At 46.3% G+C, this 16,118-nt stretch overlaps 1 protein-coding gene across 3 annotated transcripts in view; it reads right to left on the bottom strand.

Annotated features, from left to right (window-relative positions):
- The window catches only part of LOC126531724 (kin of IRRE-like protein 3), an 861,138-nt gene that overhangs the window by 711,438 nt on the left and 133,582 nt on the right, over positions 1 to 16,118 (bottom strand). For 2 of the 3 annotated variants that reach the window (XM_055071418.2, XM_050179413.3), the window contains exon 2: positions 11,958 to 12,019. The exons of the other annotated variant lie outside the window; for it this stretch is intronic. The gene's annotated coding sequence lies outside the window, so the exon portion shown is untranslated. The remainder of the gene's footprint in view (positions 1 to 11,957; positions 12,020 to 16,118) is intronic. 3 annotated transcript variants of the gene reach the window in all.

The following is a 16,118-nucleotide window of genomic DNA, read 5'->3' as shown; positions in this document are numbered from 1 at the left end:
CCTTGTTGGTTCTGTTGGTTCTGCGACGCCTGTTGGTGTAGCCTGCGACGCCTTGCATCGGTTCTCGACAGTGGTAGTGCTATGCAGTGGATATCATCAGGGATGATCGGATGGCACGGTCGTTACCATGGATGCAGCAATGGTCCAGTATTCACTGATATGCTTCGTTGTGTTCTTTGTCAACTGCGCGGTGATGATGCAATGATGCCAGGGGCGTATTGTTGATTAGGTTTGTGATAAAACGGTGACATAAGGCACTGAACATAAGCTGCCTTCGAGTCAGTCGAGACGGAGCATTAAAAATGGAAGTGACTACAGCGCGGCGTTCATAGAATCACTGATGGCAAGGCATGTTTTTGGGTAGGTGCGAGGCGTGGCGCTTCAGTTATAGGGAAGAAGGAATACCGCGCCTTCAGTGTGTGTGGCGCAATCGGTTACGGAAGAAAGGGGAGCCGCACAGAAAGAGCGCCATCAAAACACCCTTGCACATCTCCTCGTTCTTCCATTAACAGGTTGCGCCGCACACGTTGACAGCTATGCACCTACTACCTCAATGTTGTACTTCTACATGCTGTACTTTTACATCCCAGTTTCAAGTTTCTGGGTGAAAAGACTTGGTGATTGCCAGTGCACGCCATAATGAAATTGTACAGGGCTCCTTTGCTGGGATTTTCGAGATACAGTTTGCCCATGCTGACCAACATTTGCAAGACAAATATTCGTGCTCTACAGGCTATTCAAGCTCGGGCTCTCAGAGTTCGTCTTGGTTTGCCAAAATGCGCATCAACAGTGGCGGCTATTGCACTCGCCCGGGACCATCCAGCACTAACACACATTGCGGTAGAAGTGCTGTCTGGAAGCACTTTCTCCAAGCCCGTTCCCATCACCTTGCAACACTACCGTAAGAAAGACCGCAGGCTTCACTTTGCCTTAAGACTTCGGGTCATGACACCCGCCTTTCATCAAGCTTCACCCTCGCAACTAAGCCATCGATTCATCCATGGTGTTTGGCTCAACCTGCAGCGCACCTCACCGTACCGGGAATCAGAAAAAAAATATCCGAGCTGTCTTCAGTTGCTCTTCAACAATAACTCTACTCCTTTTATACGACAGGTACGCTGACCACGTACATATTTATACTGATGGGTCAGCAACTCACCAGTGTCCCTCTGGAACCGTGGCTTTCCCAGCGTGGGCCACCACCATCAGTTTCAAAATGTATCACCCAATGACATCGACGAATGCGGAACTTCAGCTCTTCACGCTACACTTCGACTCGTCAGCCAAGAGTAACCTCGATGATGGTCAATGATGGAAGGTACTAATTTTAGGCCAAAAGGCATAGTTAAGGTTATAGATGGCCTGAAGTGCTCATCATCCTGTGGGATCGACATTAATGCCAAAGTGTTGAAAAATACGAAGTACGTATATAGTTTGATCCTCTGTATCATATTTCAGCAATCAATTGACACAGGCACTGTTCCAAGAGACTCGAAAATAGGGTAGGTCATTCCAGTCTTCAAGAAAGGTGATCGTTATTCATTTAAACCTCAACTGTAACATTCAAACTGACACCCTGTTTTTAGATTTCGAAAAGGCTTTCGATAAGGTTCCACATTCTCGTCTTTTGTTAAAATTATCACGCCTAAAGATCCGCCCACTTGTTCTTAACTGGATCCAGTGTTTTTTAATTAACCGACAACAGTTTGTATATGCTAACAGCCTTACATATTCCGCTTCCTCCGTTATACCTGGTGTACCTCAGCGCACTGTTCTTGGGTCACTCCTATTTTTATTCTACATTAATGACCTGCCATTCATGGTAACCTCAGTAATCCGTCTTTTCACTATTGATTGTGGCCTATAGCGCCCTATAAATAATGTCGCTGACGTCTCTTCCCTTCAGAAGGATCTCTTTCATATGCAAGACTGGTGTCCTACATGGCTCATGTCATGAACATTAGTAAGACTGTACAGACTTCATTCCATCGGCGAACTAACTGCATCCCCCCTGCCTACAAGATTAACAACTGTACTATATCTACCACCGACTCCTTCAAGTACTTCGGAATTCACCTCTCCAAAGATTGGTCTTGGACAAATCATGTAAGCCACATAATTAATTCAGCTAACAAAATTCTTGGTTATCTTCACCGTAATCTCTTCGTGACACAACCACCCGTGAAATCAGTTGCCGATAACACGCTCGTGCGACTAAAACTTGTATATGCATGTGCTATCTTTGATCCTTACCAAACTAATTTCACTAAAGCCGTTGAATCTGTTCAGAACTGTGCTCTTGGATTTATTCTTTCAGATTACTCATATCACACTAGCGTTTCATCACTAAAATCTAAACTAGACCTTTCGTCTCCTGCGTCCCGTCGTCGCATCGCTCACCTATATCTCTATCACAGGTTTTTTAATTCTATACCTTGTGACAGTCAGCTGGTCCAGCTGGCTGATCGTGTTCATCGAACAGGCCATCCGAACTCGGTAATCCCACCACAAGCCCGTACCACTACGTTCCTGCAGTCCTTCTTCGTCCGAACTGCCCGAGGCTGGAATGGCCTTCCCAGACAAACTGCACTCATCCGCGATACAGAGCGCTTTAGATCTGCCATCGAGTGTTCCGACTCATCTTACTAATTTCATCATCATCATTCCCGCCTTTTGCATGCCCATACCTCATGTAATATCCTATTTGGACCCTTGAGGTATCAATAAATAAAAAAATAAGAAATGAAGCCTCAATCCAAAAACAACGTCTCTACAAGGGTACTTAACTTTGACAGTCAAGTCTTAGCAAAACATTCTAACTTTCTAAGTGAGCATCATGTCATACTCTTCGTGCGTGCACCATTACTGTGTCATCTTCACTCACTCAAGAGCGCCCTGTCGTCCTTGAAGTCGCCCCACACGCAGGAACAAACCGTCATGGACATTAGACGCCTATGCAATAAAGCTTGCGGACTGCATCACAGCGTTGTGATACAATGGTTATCAGCCGTCTGCGGAATACAAGGCAACGTCCAGGCTGACCATATTACCCAAGCTAGACACGTCGACACTGCTATCTGCACACGCTTGGCGTTTCCAGCGATCCCTCTGGACCGATGCAAGTCATCAGTACGGGCCCCCTTACAAAATTGTTCCATCGTTTCCCTCTACATGCTGCGAGGCCTCAATAGACAAGACCAAAAATGCCTACATGCACTACTTGAAATGAAATATTAAACTGATGGAATCGCCAATGTGCTTTTAATGCAGCGCCTCTAAAGACCTGCAACACGTTCTGCGCGGCTGCTACCACTCCGGGTCAGAGACACAATTTTTGAAGACGGCACTGCACCTGCAACGGCACTCGAGCTTGGAGCTGCGGCACATTCTCGGCCCATGGCAAAGCAACACGTGCGCGTTACGCGCCACGAAAGCGCTGCTAACCTTCTTGCGGGCCACGAGTTTTAACGAAACTTTGTAAATGTTTGCATAGTGTGTGTGTGCGTGCGTGCATGCGTGTGTGTGTGCGTGTGTGTGTGTATCACTGTATGTATGATAATCATCACCCAGCACGTGGAGTAGCATGACAGGTGAACAGCCAGGCTAACATCTCCATCATATCAATAAAGCTTGTTTTCTCTCTCTCGCGGCACCTGTTTAATGTGATCACTTCCTTAATTACTCGTGTTACTCTCAATTAATGGACGAACAGGTACCGGGAAGTCATGAAACTCAGCCAGACGACAGCTGACAGAGGTCAGCTGTCGTGACCTCAAATGTTCGGAAAGCCCAGCCCCTCGGTATAGCTGATATAAGGTTTATTACTCGGAGAACGCTGCATCGTTCCACTGGAACCATGCGCAAATGCAGCTTTGGTGATGACGACAGCGCAGGGTTTTGTAGGAATGTCTCTATGCTTACGTGTTTGGTAAGAGAGGTCATTTGAGGTCTGCCGAGGACCGCTGCTGGCTAATCACTGGCTAGAATTCGTGCGACGCACGTCCATTAAGCTAATGGCACCTCGCGGGCGCGTAAAGATGGACCCCATTTCGGCCTTTTGCAACTGAGAAGTGAGCACTGCCTGGCTTTCACTGGGTATGTGCATTAAAGGTACGGCTTAGCTGATGTTTTTTTTTTTTGTTTTTTTTTTATTTCTGGTTCGCATGCATACTTCCAGTCAGTGTAATTTAAATTGAAAGTTTTGCTTTAGCAATAACGTTTACCAACGTTTGTTCACGAAAATGTGTTATTACCTAAACAATTCTATTAACGTCGGACGACACTTAGCGGAGAAGGATATTCAGATGTACCTCGTGCGACGGTTGCGGTGTATTTTAGTTTCGTACTGTCAGGACAGTAAAAAAAAAAAGGATAGCTCCCACATACGCGTAATTCTGTCACTCTGGTATAGTAAAGTTGTCAGCAATGGGAAGCTTGCTACTTGTATAGTGATAAAAACTTGCCCCACATATGTTCTTGCGTCCCCGCTAACTGCAGTATCGACCATCAGGTTGGATAAATTCGTGTCATTAAAGGGCCATTTGTAGCAAGTTTGTAACAACGGCAGACACTTTTCTCGCCTAATCGAGTTTAGTAGCTCTTGCGTTTTCTTAACCAAGAATCTAACTTCTTACAGGCGAACACCCCAGTTTCTTTTCTTGTCTGATAATTGACATGTGACCACTAACTTTTAGAAATTAAGCTATAATATAATTAGATTGCTCAAGAATGAATGGCGCACTCATAATGAAAGCAGTTGATGTGAAGTGATGTCCTTGAGCATATGCCTTTTTCGATACTAATTACTAATGTAGTGGCACTGTGACATCTTTAGTGCCAGAGATTCGGCCTTTTGTTCTGCTCAGTATATGGTGAGTAATCGCCAAAATACGTTTCTTCTGACATCCGTCTGCTTCCTGAGTAATCTGCTGCTGCACTATAGCCTTGTAGAACTTTAGACTTCTTCTAATCCATTCAAGAAGCGCTAATGTATGCTGCACATCCTTATTAACATTTAGTAGTGCTGGGAAACCCTGGTGTCCCGATTACAAATAAATGTCACGCCTTTTACTAACAGCACTTCCATATATATATATATATATATATATATATACTGAAATCTTAAGGAACTCTATTTCTATGTGCAGCAGTTCAGGCGGCTCTTTAAGTTATTGCCGGACATGCACTGTCCCCATTACTCGCACTGCCGTTTAGGTATGTGCCTGCACAAATTTACTGAACTTAGTCAGTCTCATGGCTGAACAGGCTTCTAGTATGTAGGCTCCTGACGAAGCTTCCTCAACTGATCAAATCAAGCGTCAGCCAAACGTTAGAACGACGGAAAGCTGAGCTAGTTGGTAGGGATTCATTATGCAAAAACTTGTCAATATAGCCAAACCTTGCCGTTGGCCCTATAATGTCCTAATAGCCACGTCACTCATGTAAACTGTGAATTTGGCATGCTTTACTCTTGACTTGTGTTAAATGGTCACACCTTCGCAAAGCTGCCAGCCTATTCCTCAACTCCTGCTGAGGGTAGGAAACAGAAAACATATTTTTAGCCTTCTTATTTTTCATTTATCTCTTGTACTAAAGACATCCGGTCGTCGACATTGCTTTACGCAAAGGCATAGCCAACACACGACTGTAGTAATAAAATAAAACGCGTTAGTTGCCACCAATCTATTTTAACCTGGTAATCTCTCTATCATCAAAAAGCACTAGGTAGCCTGTCTTGATGCGAAAGCGTCAAGTTCTCCATTGAGCGGAAAAGGCTGTAGCAGCGAAGCGGCACCTAAGTTCCCATTGGTGCGACGCCACGTCACGAACGCGCCTCGCGCGCTCCTGACACGGGTTCGCGCTTTCTGGCTCGACGACGAAGTAGAGCGGGTGAAACGGAACGCCTGCTCCGTCAGCGCAGCAGGTATTGCGTGAGGAGAGGGGGCATCACCGCGACGGCACGTCACCAGCGCGCCTCTACGGAACAGATACCATGAGAGGACGCCCCCCGGCGTCGCGTCGATGCCTCGTTGGTAGCCACTGCTGCTTCCTCGGTCTCTCGTAGCACAGGGCGTCGGTGGCATGCGGGTGCCTTGATTTCTCAGCAATATAGTTCAAATGATTCCGGTCTGCAGCAAACATGCTAATGGAGAAACTGTGCAAAAAACCGCACCAATTAATAACAAACCTCTGTAACATACCCCGCAGCAAAACTCGAAAACATTACTCGCAGCACAAAACTCCAAGGACTGTTCAGCAGTGTTCAACTGGACATTATTGCTTTCGCAGTCACAACTCATAAGAAGTGCTTAGGTGTCGTCGGGTTTTTTTATACTGTAGTGTCACTCGAATTGTCGCTCACAAATTTTAAGAAGTTCCAAGCCCTGCAGATAACATGAAGTCGTCATAGCGTTTATGTATCTGTTCTATACTTTTTGTTTATGCATTTCGTGTTATGTAACATCAACTGCCTTCTAATATTATAGAACCTAACATCAATGGCCTTCTAGCTCTTATTTTATGTGTCTTCCTTTTTCATATCGTGCATGAATATTTTACTCTCGTATGTTCCTTAATATACGCATGTCTAGATGTCGTTCTTCCTTATACAGTGTCGTATGATTTCAGTTTTCTTTAACACTCCCCTTGCATGAATGAATAAATGAATCAACGAAAGAATCCATTATTATTTTTTTCATCAAGAAGTGAGCAAGGAAATGTTTTGTTTTTTTTAAATATGGGGTTTTACGTGCCAAAACCACTTTTTGATTATGAGGCACGCCGTAGTGGAGGACTCCGGAAATTTCGACCACCTGGGGTTCTTTAACGTGCACCTAAATCTAAGTACACGGGTGTTTTCGCATTTCACCCCCATCGAAATGCGGCCGCCGTGGCCAGGATTCGATCCCGCGACCTCATGCAAGGAAATGCTGGTATTGTCCTATATTTATGTTTTATTCCTGTCAACTTTACATACCATGCCCAAAATGGCACTTAAAGGCTTGCAAATCATACACGCACGTTCGCGAGAGCACAGAAGAAGCTTCCCGTCCCCTCCCCAGCTATCTAAAAGCAAGAAGTGAAGCCAATACTGAGGCGGCTTCGTACTGCTGCAAATGCGCAGAAAATTCCATCGCCCCCCTTGTTGCTAAGCAGCTGTCACTGCGAAGTCATGACCCCCAACACGGCCACTTCGCAGGCGGCTAAGGCTAATCAGCATCTGTTCACGCCTCTCAGGCGAGGGATTCCCCACTTCACTCTTGTGTGGCACGAACGTCAACAGGTCACTGTGGTCGGCCGTCGCGTTCAGCCGGCTCTCGTTTTATCTCGCAATCATTCTTCTGCGTGTGCTTTTTCTTTTCATTCACAAGTGCGCTTCAGCGAGTGAGCGTGTGTGTAGGGTGGGGAGAAACTAACGAAGAAACTGTCGTCTGCATGTGGGTCAAATGAGTACCGCATGCCCAGTTTAACCGCCATCACCGCTAATTGATCGCGAGGCAGGATGGCAGCTGCGCGAATTCTCCTTGTGAGCTGCATGAAACACAAAAGCGCTGCTTCTCACAGGAGCGTATTTGTGAAAAACTAGTGCTGAGGAGGAGCAAAGAAGTGAGAAGTAAAAGTAAACTTTTATAAGGGACGATGAAATCGTTCAATACGACCCGTTCTATGCGTGTAGCCAAGTGACGAGGATAAACGACTATGGCCCTGAAGCGTCGTTCGTTAGGTGCTGCGCCAAACATAGCTCAGAAGGCCACAACTTGTCCACCACTCTAAACCAATATCCATGCTCGTAGCACGATCGCTCGATGCAAGTCCTCACAGTGCTTTTCCATCGCGCAGCCGTGCTAGCAGTGACCGACACCTGTGCCCGCATGCCATAGCGACCGTGTTTGCGACTTGCAGGCCGACAGTGCTACGAGGCCGTCGCATCGCACCCGTCAGGCAAAAAGGGGCGCGAGGCCTGCCAGTGCCGACAACGACGGCCCTGGACACGTCACTGTCTCCGCGAGTGAGGCCGGGTCACGAGCGCGCACTCCGAGGCTAAAATTTCACGCTCGTGCGGAAACGGCATCGAGGTTTTCACGCCTGTCGAACAACTCCGTAGCGCACAGTTCACCCCTCCTATCCCCCCCCTATCCCCCCCCCCCCCCCCCAAGTGGCAGAGAAGCTCCCCCGAAACAATCCGAAACGCGCACGACCACTGAACCGCGGAAATGCCAGTCGCGCGGCCTCTCTCGCACACGTCATGAGACGGAACACTTAGCTGGTTGACGGGGCGTGCCATGCGTCAAACCGTAATTCGTTGTCATTTGTCAAAAGAGCGGCTGCAGTCTGCTGTTTTAACTTGGCAGCAGTCCCGCAGCTAGTTAAAAAAGCGCATTTGAGCAGAGAAACCCGTTGGTCTCTTGTTTTTCTTACAAACTGCTTTCCTTTAAAGGTAAGCTTTTTGCGCTAGCAGGGTACCCTTGAATGTCCTATGTCATTTTCTTCTTCTTTCCAGGTGGTTTACACGCAACGGACTACGACCTGCTGTCCAAGGAGCTAGCTTCATTGAAGGTTTTGTGTTAGATGAGCAACGATAATAAATTTGATATGATGAATCACTGTTATGCGCTAAGCTGAAAGATGGAGGAACGTGCTAACATCCCTAGGATGACAATTTGTCATTTTCACGGCTAATAAATTTTCAGTTGCATGCATTATAGCCGAATAAATGTTCTCTCCAAGTTCATGTATTGACTCGGTGCCAAAAGTGTATTTCAGGAAAGAAGTAAAAAAAAAAGATAGAATAAAACCACTAGCTGTCTTATGCATAGATTCTCTCATGCAAGCATTGAATTTACAGTATCAGCATCACGCTTTAGACTCTCATTATTATTATTTCATATACTGACTTAGCATCTCGGAACATTATGTACTTAAGGTGTAAAGAGCACATAAGCACACTCGAGAATTTCAATTATCGCTGAAGCTCGACACCCGTCTCTTCCAATCATAGCAATGGTTGGAACTTGTCGACAGACTTACCGCGTTTTAAGGCAATATGAAAGTCATCAAATAAACCATGTCCTTAGGGAAAGATACAAGAACTAAGTTCGCAAGCTTGTTCACCACCGTCTAACATTGTTAAAGAAGTTTGAATACCTCAAAGTGGATATTAGTTCTTATCCTTGGATGCTGACAACTCCGAAAATACATTTATTGGTCGATGAAATAATAAGTACAAGAAATATTTTGCTGAGAGAGAGAGAGAAAAGGGAAGGAAAGACAGGGAGGTTAGCCAGTGTAAATGCCGGCTGGCTACCCTGTGCTGGGGAAAATGGTAAAAGGAATAAAAGGAGAAGGAAGAGAGAGAGAAAAAACAAGAAAAATGCACACAGTAACGCGATGTTACGCGCAACAATAGCCAAAGGCGTTCGCACAATTCACATGTCCTTAAGAACTTGAGCAAAGCCCTTAAGGCCTTGAGTGCCGAAACCCGTCTGGACCAGTGTCCTAGAACTGAGAGCGATTCAAAGCATTAGTTTAAAAAAACTCAGAAATATATTATCTGTATTGATTTTCAAGCGGTACTCTTCTCACTAAGAACATTGACGAAATTTATTGCGCAAACATTTATGTTATGGAAAGCTTAAGCAACTCACAAAAATATAAAGTGAGGCATCACGTTCTATTACTATAGTAGGTACCAAAACACTATAATATTTCTGGTAGCACTTCGGTGGATGCAGCTCCAATGCGGGCGCACAATAACGAAGACACATAATCTCCCTATTTATTGCAATAAAGTCCACCTACTCCTGAGACTGATATCTGATCGTCTGAGTAAAAACACCTGCTTTCATCAGCACTCTAAGTGTTCTGAGGATTCTTCATAAATTCGTGTATAAAGCTGTCAGTTCTGTCAAATCATCGCTATAACAGAAATTTCGAGACTTATTTGCACTGCCTGCAGATTGCTACAGCATACACGCAGCACTTTGTGACCGGTATAAAATGCGTCTCAAGTCCACAGCGCCCTTCCGTCCAAGCTGACGATTATATACGTATTACTTTCGTCTCCACTGCTCAAGAGACGAAACTGCAAGGCTAACGCTCAGGTTAGATTCAATGTTAATGGATCAACGGCCATTAACCGCGGAAAAAGTACTTGGCGCGTGGCCAACACCAGGGTTGCAGAGGAAAGCGCATGTCGCATTAAAGTTTTTCTTGGAAAGTACCAGTACCTTACATTTATATATTATCCGCGTACCTTCTCATACAGAGAGAGAGAGAGAGAGAGAGGTATAACCAGGAAAAACTTGTAATCTCATATGCGGGTCCATGGCATATAGGCGCAGGTTGGTGAAATACGGTGAGTTCCATTTTTCTACAGTAATATTATGGGCAAGACCGCTGACGCGCCACGCTGCATCTATTCTCGACAATGGTATCGAGGCGCTTTCACATTCACCATATGTCTCACGGGCAGCTTTGTCGGCACATTCATTGTCAGTGATGTGGCAGTGCCCAGGTTGCCATTGTCCACCGTGGCCTCTGTCCACCGCTCGATGATAGCGCATTCGCATCTCTGCTACCAATTGTTCATCTGGGCTGCGGCGCAGACCTGGTAATTCTCATACAGACGTCGCAATGCTACTATGATGTATGTGTCATGTAAGTCCAACCGTGTCTAAGTACTTGAGCGAAATTTTAGGAAAATAAATGTTAGAGAAAGAGCATAATATAATTAAATGAGTAATTGAGGCCAATTCGGGATAGTGGGCAAGGGAAAGATTTCTCTAGGGTGAGTATTTCTCCCCGTTCGGGCGCATTCAGTACCGATTACGTAGCATGTTACTGACAAACACAGCAAGAGGAAACGAATGATACACACTGTGGAAAAAAAATTACACTCTAAACTAATGATACACTCTAAGATACACATTTGAGGCACTATGAAAGCTTCACATGCGAAGCTCTATAATGCACTACGTGTCTCTTTGACATTAGCCCGTAGCCAGTCCCAGTCCTCGAACGAAGTCCCCACCTTTAGATAAGCACTTTTCCCGGAAATATTAAGTACTTTTCATTCCCACGCCAGGTGGTTAACATTTGGGGTTACAGACCTTGCGCATGCAAAGCATTTCCCTATCGGAAGTGATTCCGGGCTGTCGAAGTCATTGCATTGCCATCGCTACTTTCACGAGGCAATCACGTCGTGCGTACGTCATCCCGTATACCCTGTTCTAACATTGGTTAAAATGGCCTGTTCCACTCAAGATAGCCCTCTCGGAAGAGGGTCGCTGGATCAGAGATGGCAGCCATGGAGGTTTTTCTGAGCAGCGTTACTGTAGACAGCGCCGTTACCCTGCAGGGCAAGGTTGTAGAGCGCTTGAGGGCAAACCCATGTCTTGTGAATGGTGACTGAGTCACGCGAGCTCGCTTGTCAGACCATGGGCTACCTCGCGTTTTCGGAATTTTCGGCAGGCCCTGGCGTTCACTTGATGGTCGTCTTAATCCTTGGCTCTCTTATTGCGCCCGCATGCAATCTTCGTGTGTCAGAAAAGGACACGTTGCTGGGCAAGTCGTTGCGGTTTACAGTTGATACTCTTGAAACGCGCGAAAACAGACACTACAAAGAGAACGGGACGCACAGAAGCGTACCTACCAACTGCCTGATGAAAAGGCGTCAGAAGATTTATAAGGTCCCTAGCTTTATATATAAGGCTAGTCACCTTGTATATGATAAACGATGAATGTAGGGACTGCGCAAGACAGTGTGTCGGCCGATGCTACTCCTGAATTCAGATAAGGCATATATGTTAGATATATCTAAGGAGAAGCAATGCGCCAGTAGATTGGTGCGCATGTCAGCATCGCTGTGAATTCAACCCTGTTTCATGTAAACACTCCCTCTCTGTTTTTACGCCTATACTTCGTTGTAACTGATATTTAGTAAGATTCGGTGCACCTACCAATGAATGTCCGTCTTTTGGTGTGTGGTTCAGCCTCACAAGGAACGTCGTTACTCAGTAATCTGGAAGAAAAAATAAAGCAAGTTGAAGGCGCCAAGTGAACGAGACGTCGAAACCTCAAAAATACGCGTCTTATCAACCAGATTTCCTCTTTCAGGGAACTCAAACAGAAAAATCTTTTGAAGAAGTTGTGGCGTCAGAACGCAGACTGATGAGTAAGTGCTATTACTATACAGAAGTTTCCAGAACACGCACCCCCTCTCCCTGCCCCAACCGTCCCTTCATTAAAAAAGAAAGATAGCAAAAGAAGGAAGAAAAGACAGCGGAAGTGAGCTACACTTACTCTCCTAACTCCGCTCTAGATTTTCTGCACCTGTGATGATACTTCTTTCTATCACAATATTTTTTTAATTGTTATTACTATTACATGAAAAGAAGTTGCAGTAACCATTGTAGGTGACTAAATCTTTTCTCCTTTTTTTTCATTTCAGTAAAGATACAAGTGTCTCGTTTGCTTGCCTGCGCAGAGGGAAGAAGGATGAAAAGTGAGAGAGGAAGGACAGAGTCGATACATATACTCTGCGCACGCAGTTGTGTTTGTAGACACTTATAGTCAATGCTGTTGCCGTCTGAGTGTACTGTACGCTGTACGCTTAAGCTACGTTGGCCGCTGTTCGTTTAGTGAAGCCTAGTTGCAGGCGAGCGACGGCAACCTAATTACCTTCTCATCGAACCTGAAGAAGGGGAGGGCGGCCTTGTAGGACACATTAAAGTTTATTGATTATATGATTATTTCAATAAGGATAAAAGGGACGCCAATGCAATATGGAGCTGCTGGTATCAGCACGATACAAAGAAAGACGGAAAACGACATCGTCCTGAATCGCTTGTGTGGAGCGAGAAGAAGCATTACGAACAGGCAGACGAAGAATGCTCAACTAAAGAAAGTCTCTGGTACGAAAGCTATGAATACGAAACGCACTGACGCGTATCACTACATTGGTTGAAAAGAGTGGTTCCAAGTTTTCTGCCAGCAGCAGCGACGCGCATGGACGGGTGGCCGCAGCGCACGAAGTAACGACCGCGTGGCGCCGAAATACACAAATATACTGCGGGACTACGCCATGAACAACGCTTCCTGCTCGGCCGCTCTTTCCGATCGTTTGCGGGACAGTGCAGCCGCTTTCGCCCGAGAATGTCGCGACAGCCATCTGAGTCGCTGGCCGTTGAGACAGTCGTTGAGATGTGACCGTATACACCGAGCCTCAGGACGTATTAGAAGGAAACGAAAGATTTGTTGGACATGCAAACCATCTTAATGCGCAACAAGAAAGAGAGGAAATAAAAAGCCCACAAGCGAAAAAACTTTTGCCTATAGCTCAATGACCGCGGATCCTCAGGCCAGAGCACTGGAGGACGCGAAACACACGCCCAGCTGGTGCACAGAAACATAACGTCATTCGGCCGAGAATAATAGATTTCAGAGATAAGGCTTACGGATCAAATGACACGCACACAAAACACGAACTTCTTGACGTTTCTGCGTGAGTCATATAGCGACACTTCTTTTTTTTTTTGTGACATAACGTGCCTGGAGCAGAGTAGCGGCGTGTCGAAGCCCCGGCACCGCGTGAGTTCACACTGAGCGGTATAGATGCGATGGGATGCTCCTTTGTTAGCCTGCCAGCGAGAATGGCGGAAGCGTGGTGGCTAGGAATTGCTCAGAGAGGGCGAAGCCGAGAACTATGCCTCTGCACAAAGGACGAGGATCCGCTGCTCTGCACGAGCACCACTGGCCGACGAGTTTTGCCGCGCCGCCTCGTCTCCGGCTTCCTGCCACAAAACCGCTCGTTCCCCTGCTTTGGCAGAGCTCGTCTCCAACGAATGATGGATCGGCGAAGTCGAACAGCGTTTTAGGTCCCAGCCATCCCGGAAATGAATTGCGCTCGCAGAAAAGGGCGAGGAATTATATTTCCACGTCGTCGTTTGTTGCCGCCGAGAGCAAAGAATCGTACGCCCCTCCCCTCTTCCACCCCCCCCCCCCGCCTCCTTTGGTGCGTCCTCAGTGCTCCCTCGGAGAATTTGTTTATTTTTCTTTACCTCCTTTACGGCCTTAGTTCTTCATGTTCGCAAAACGAGACTCGAGTTGGCGTATCCGTAATGTACGACAAATCTGTAAGGGGATAAGGTGTCGTGCTTAGATTCGTTATGTATGCTGATAGCCCCAACTCCCCGTCATTTGAACAGCGCATGATGATGGTCGCATTTTCAAAGCTATTCTCTGGCGACGGCTGCATTGCGCGTGAATTTTGTTAAGCAAGACAATGTTTCTATCGTTGGTTTTAGATATTGAAATGGACAACAAGCCTCGAAGTACATTTGTTAAGCTTTCCCCCTTGGGAAATTTCAGCCTGGGCGTCTGCCATAGGAATTGAAAGATGGTGTCTGAACCACTCAAGGGCCGTGAATCTCCAGAGGTACAGAACAGAAACGGCCGTAGCTGTAGCTGCCGTATCTACAGTAGAGCTGCGGGTGTCGCAGACTGCTAATGTCTCGCTCTACGCTGACGATATTTGCATCTAGGCGTTCTGCGCGACAACGCAACAAGAATGCGCAATACAAAATGCGGCAACTCTGACAACGGCATACCTTCGCCGACAAGGTCTGACAATTTCTACAGAAAAATGTGCACTAGTGGCATTTACACGAAAACCGATGTCTTTTTACCCGGTATGTATCCAGGGCCAGTCAATAGCGTACAAGAAAGCTCACAGGTTCTTAGGCGTTACTGTGGATCGTGACCTCACCTGGAGTCCGCATGTCTCATACATGAAAAGAAAGCTCATTTGTATTGCGAATATGTTCGAATTCGTAGTTGGAAAATCGTTCGGACCATCCCAGCGCTCCACGTTGCAGCTATACACCACACTTCTTTCTCGGAATTTCGCCATACAGTCTTCCTGTTCTGTCCAGAACATGCAAGATTAATCTCCTTGCCCTACAGAGCGTACAAGCCCAAGCACTTCGGACATGTCTTAACCTCCCGAGATGTTCTTCGACAGCTGCAGCGCTTGTCATGGCACAGGAGCATGCGATCACCACTTATATCATCAGTGGCGCGCTAAGATCGCACATTCAACACATTTTTCGGCTCCCATCCCCCCATTTAGCCGATTTTCCAGTTTTAAAACCACAAGCTACATTCTGTAGTATTGTGACAAGACACCATGACTCGACACCATCTTGCTTCAAGCCTGCGAAACGCCCAACATCGGCACTGTGGTGTCTCCGGTGAATTCACGTGTGCCACTAAAGTCCTGGGATTGCTAAGAAGGCAGACTTGACACCGCTAGCCTTGAAGCAGTTGCCTCTGCTTCTCCTAAACGAGTGTTATTTTGACCGCATACACATTTACCCGGACGGTTCCACCAATTCAAACAGCCCTACCGGAGCAGTAATTGTTCCATCACACGCCGTCTCTATGCAGTTTAAGTATTCGCACAATACAACGTGGACAGCAGCAGAACTTGAGGCTCTTCAAGGTACACTCAAGTAAATGTTCCAGCAGCCACCAAATTGTTGAGCCATTTCCTGCAGTTCCAAAGCAGCCATACAAACTCTGCAGTTTGCCCTACGTCATGGGCTATACGAGCGGCTAGTGTACAAAATAATGCGCGGTCATCGTCACGCGCTCAAGAAAGGCCACGACATTGTACTTCAATAGTTTCCAAGCAAATTGCGGAATTGTCGGCAACGACAGCGCAGATGAAGCTGGGCGTTCGGCTTACCAAAAACATCAGCGGGTTACTATACAACTTTCAAGAACTCATGCTGCGCGCCAACTTCAATCGCTTGCCACATCACACTTCTACGATGGAATTCACCGGGTTTCACCAACTCACGCTTGCACTTTCTCGACCCTAACTTCCGACTTCGCCTGCCATCTGGACTATCCCATCGCGAAACGACCTTACTATGTCGCACGTGGTTGGGCGTCGCATTTACAAATTTATATTATTTCCTTATGGGAATGACCAACAGTGTGGCGTGCCATTTGTGCGGGGGCGATGAGACTCTCGTGCACTGCCCATCCTTTGACACTCAACGACGTACTTTACAAGCTAAACTTAATCTGCTAGATAACAGAGTGCTCTCAAAAGA

This window comes from Dermacentor andersoni, chromosome 5 (genome assembly GCF_023375885.2).
Source record: "Dermacentor andersoni chromosome 5, qqDerAnde1_hic_scaffold, whole genome shotgun sequence".
In the NCBI taxonomy this organism is placed as follows: domain Eukaryota; kingdom Metazoa; phylum Arthropoda; class Arachnida; order Ixodida; family Ixodidae; genus Dermacentor; species Dermacentor andersoni.
Note: the sequence above shows the minus strand (reverse complement) of the source record. Positions and strands in the feature narration are given on the sequence as shown.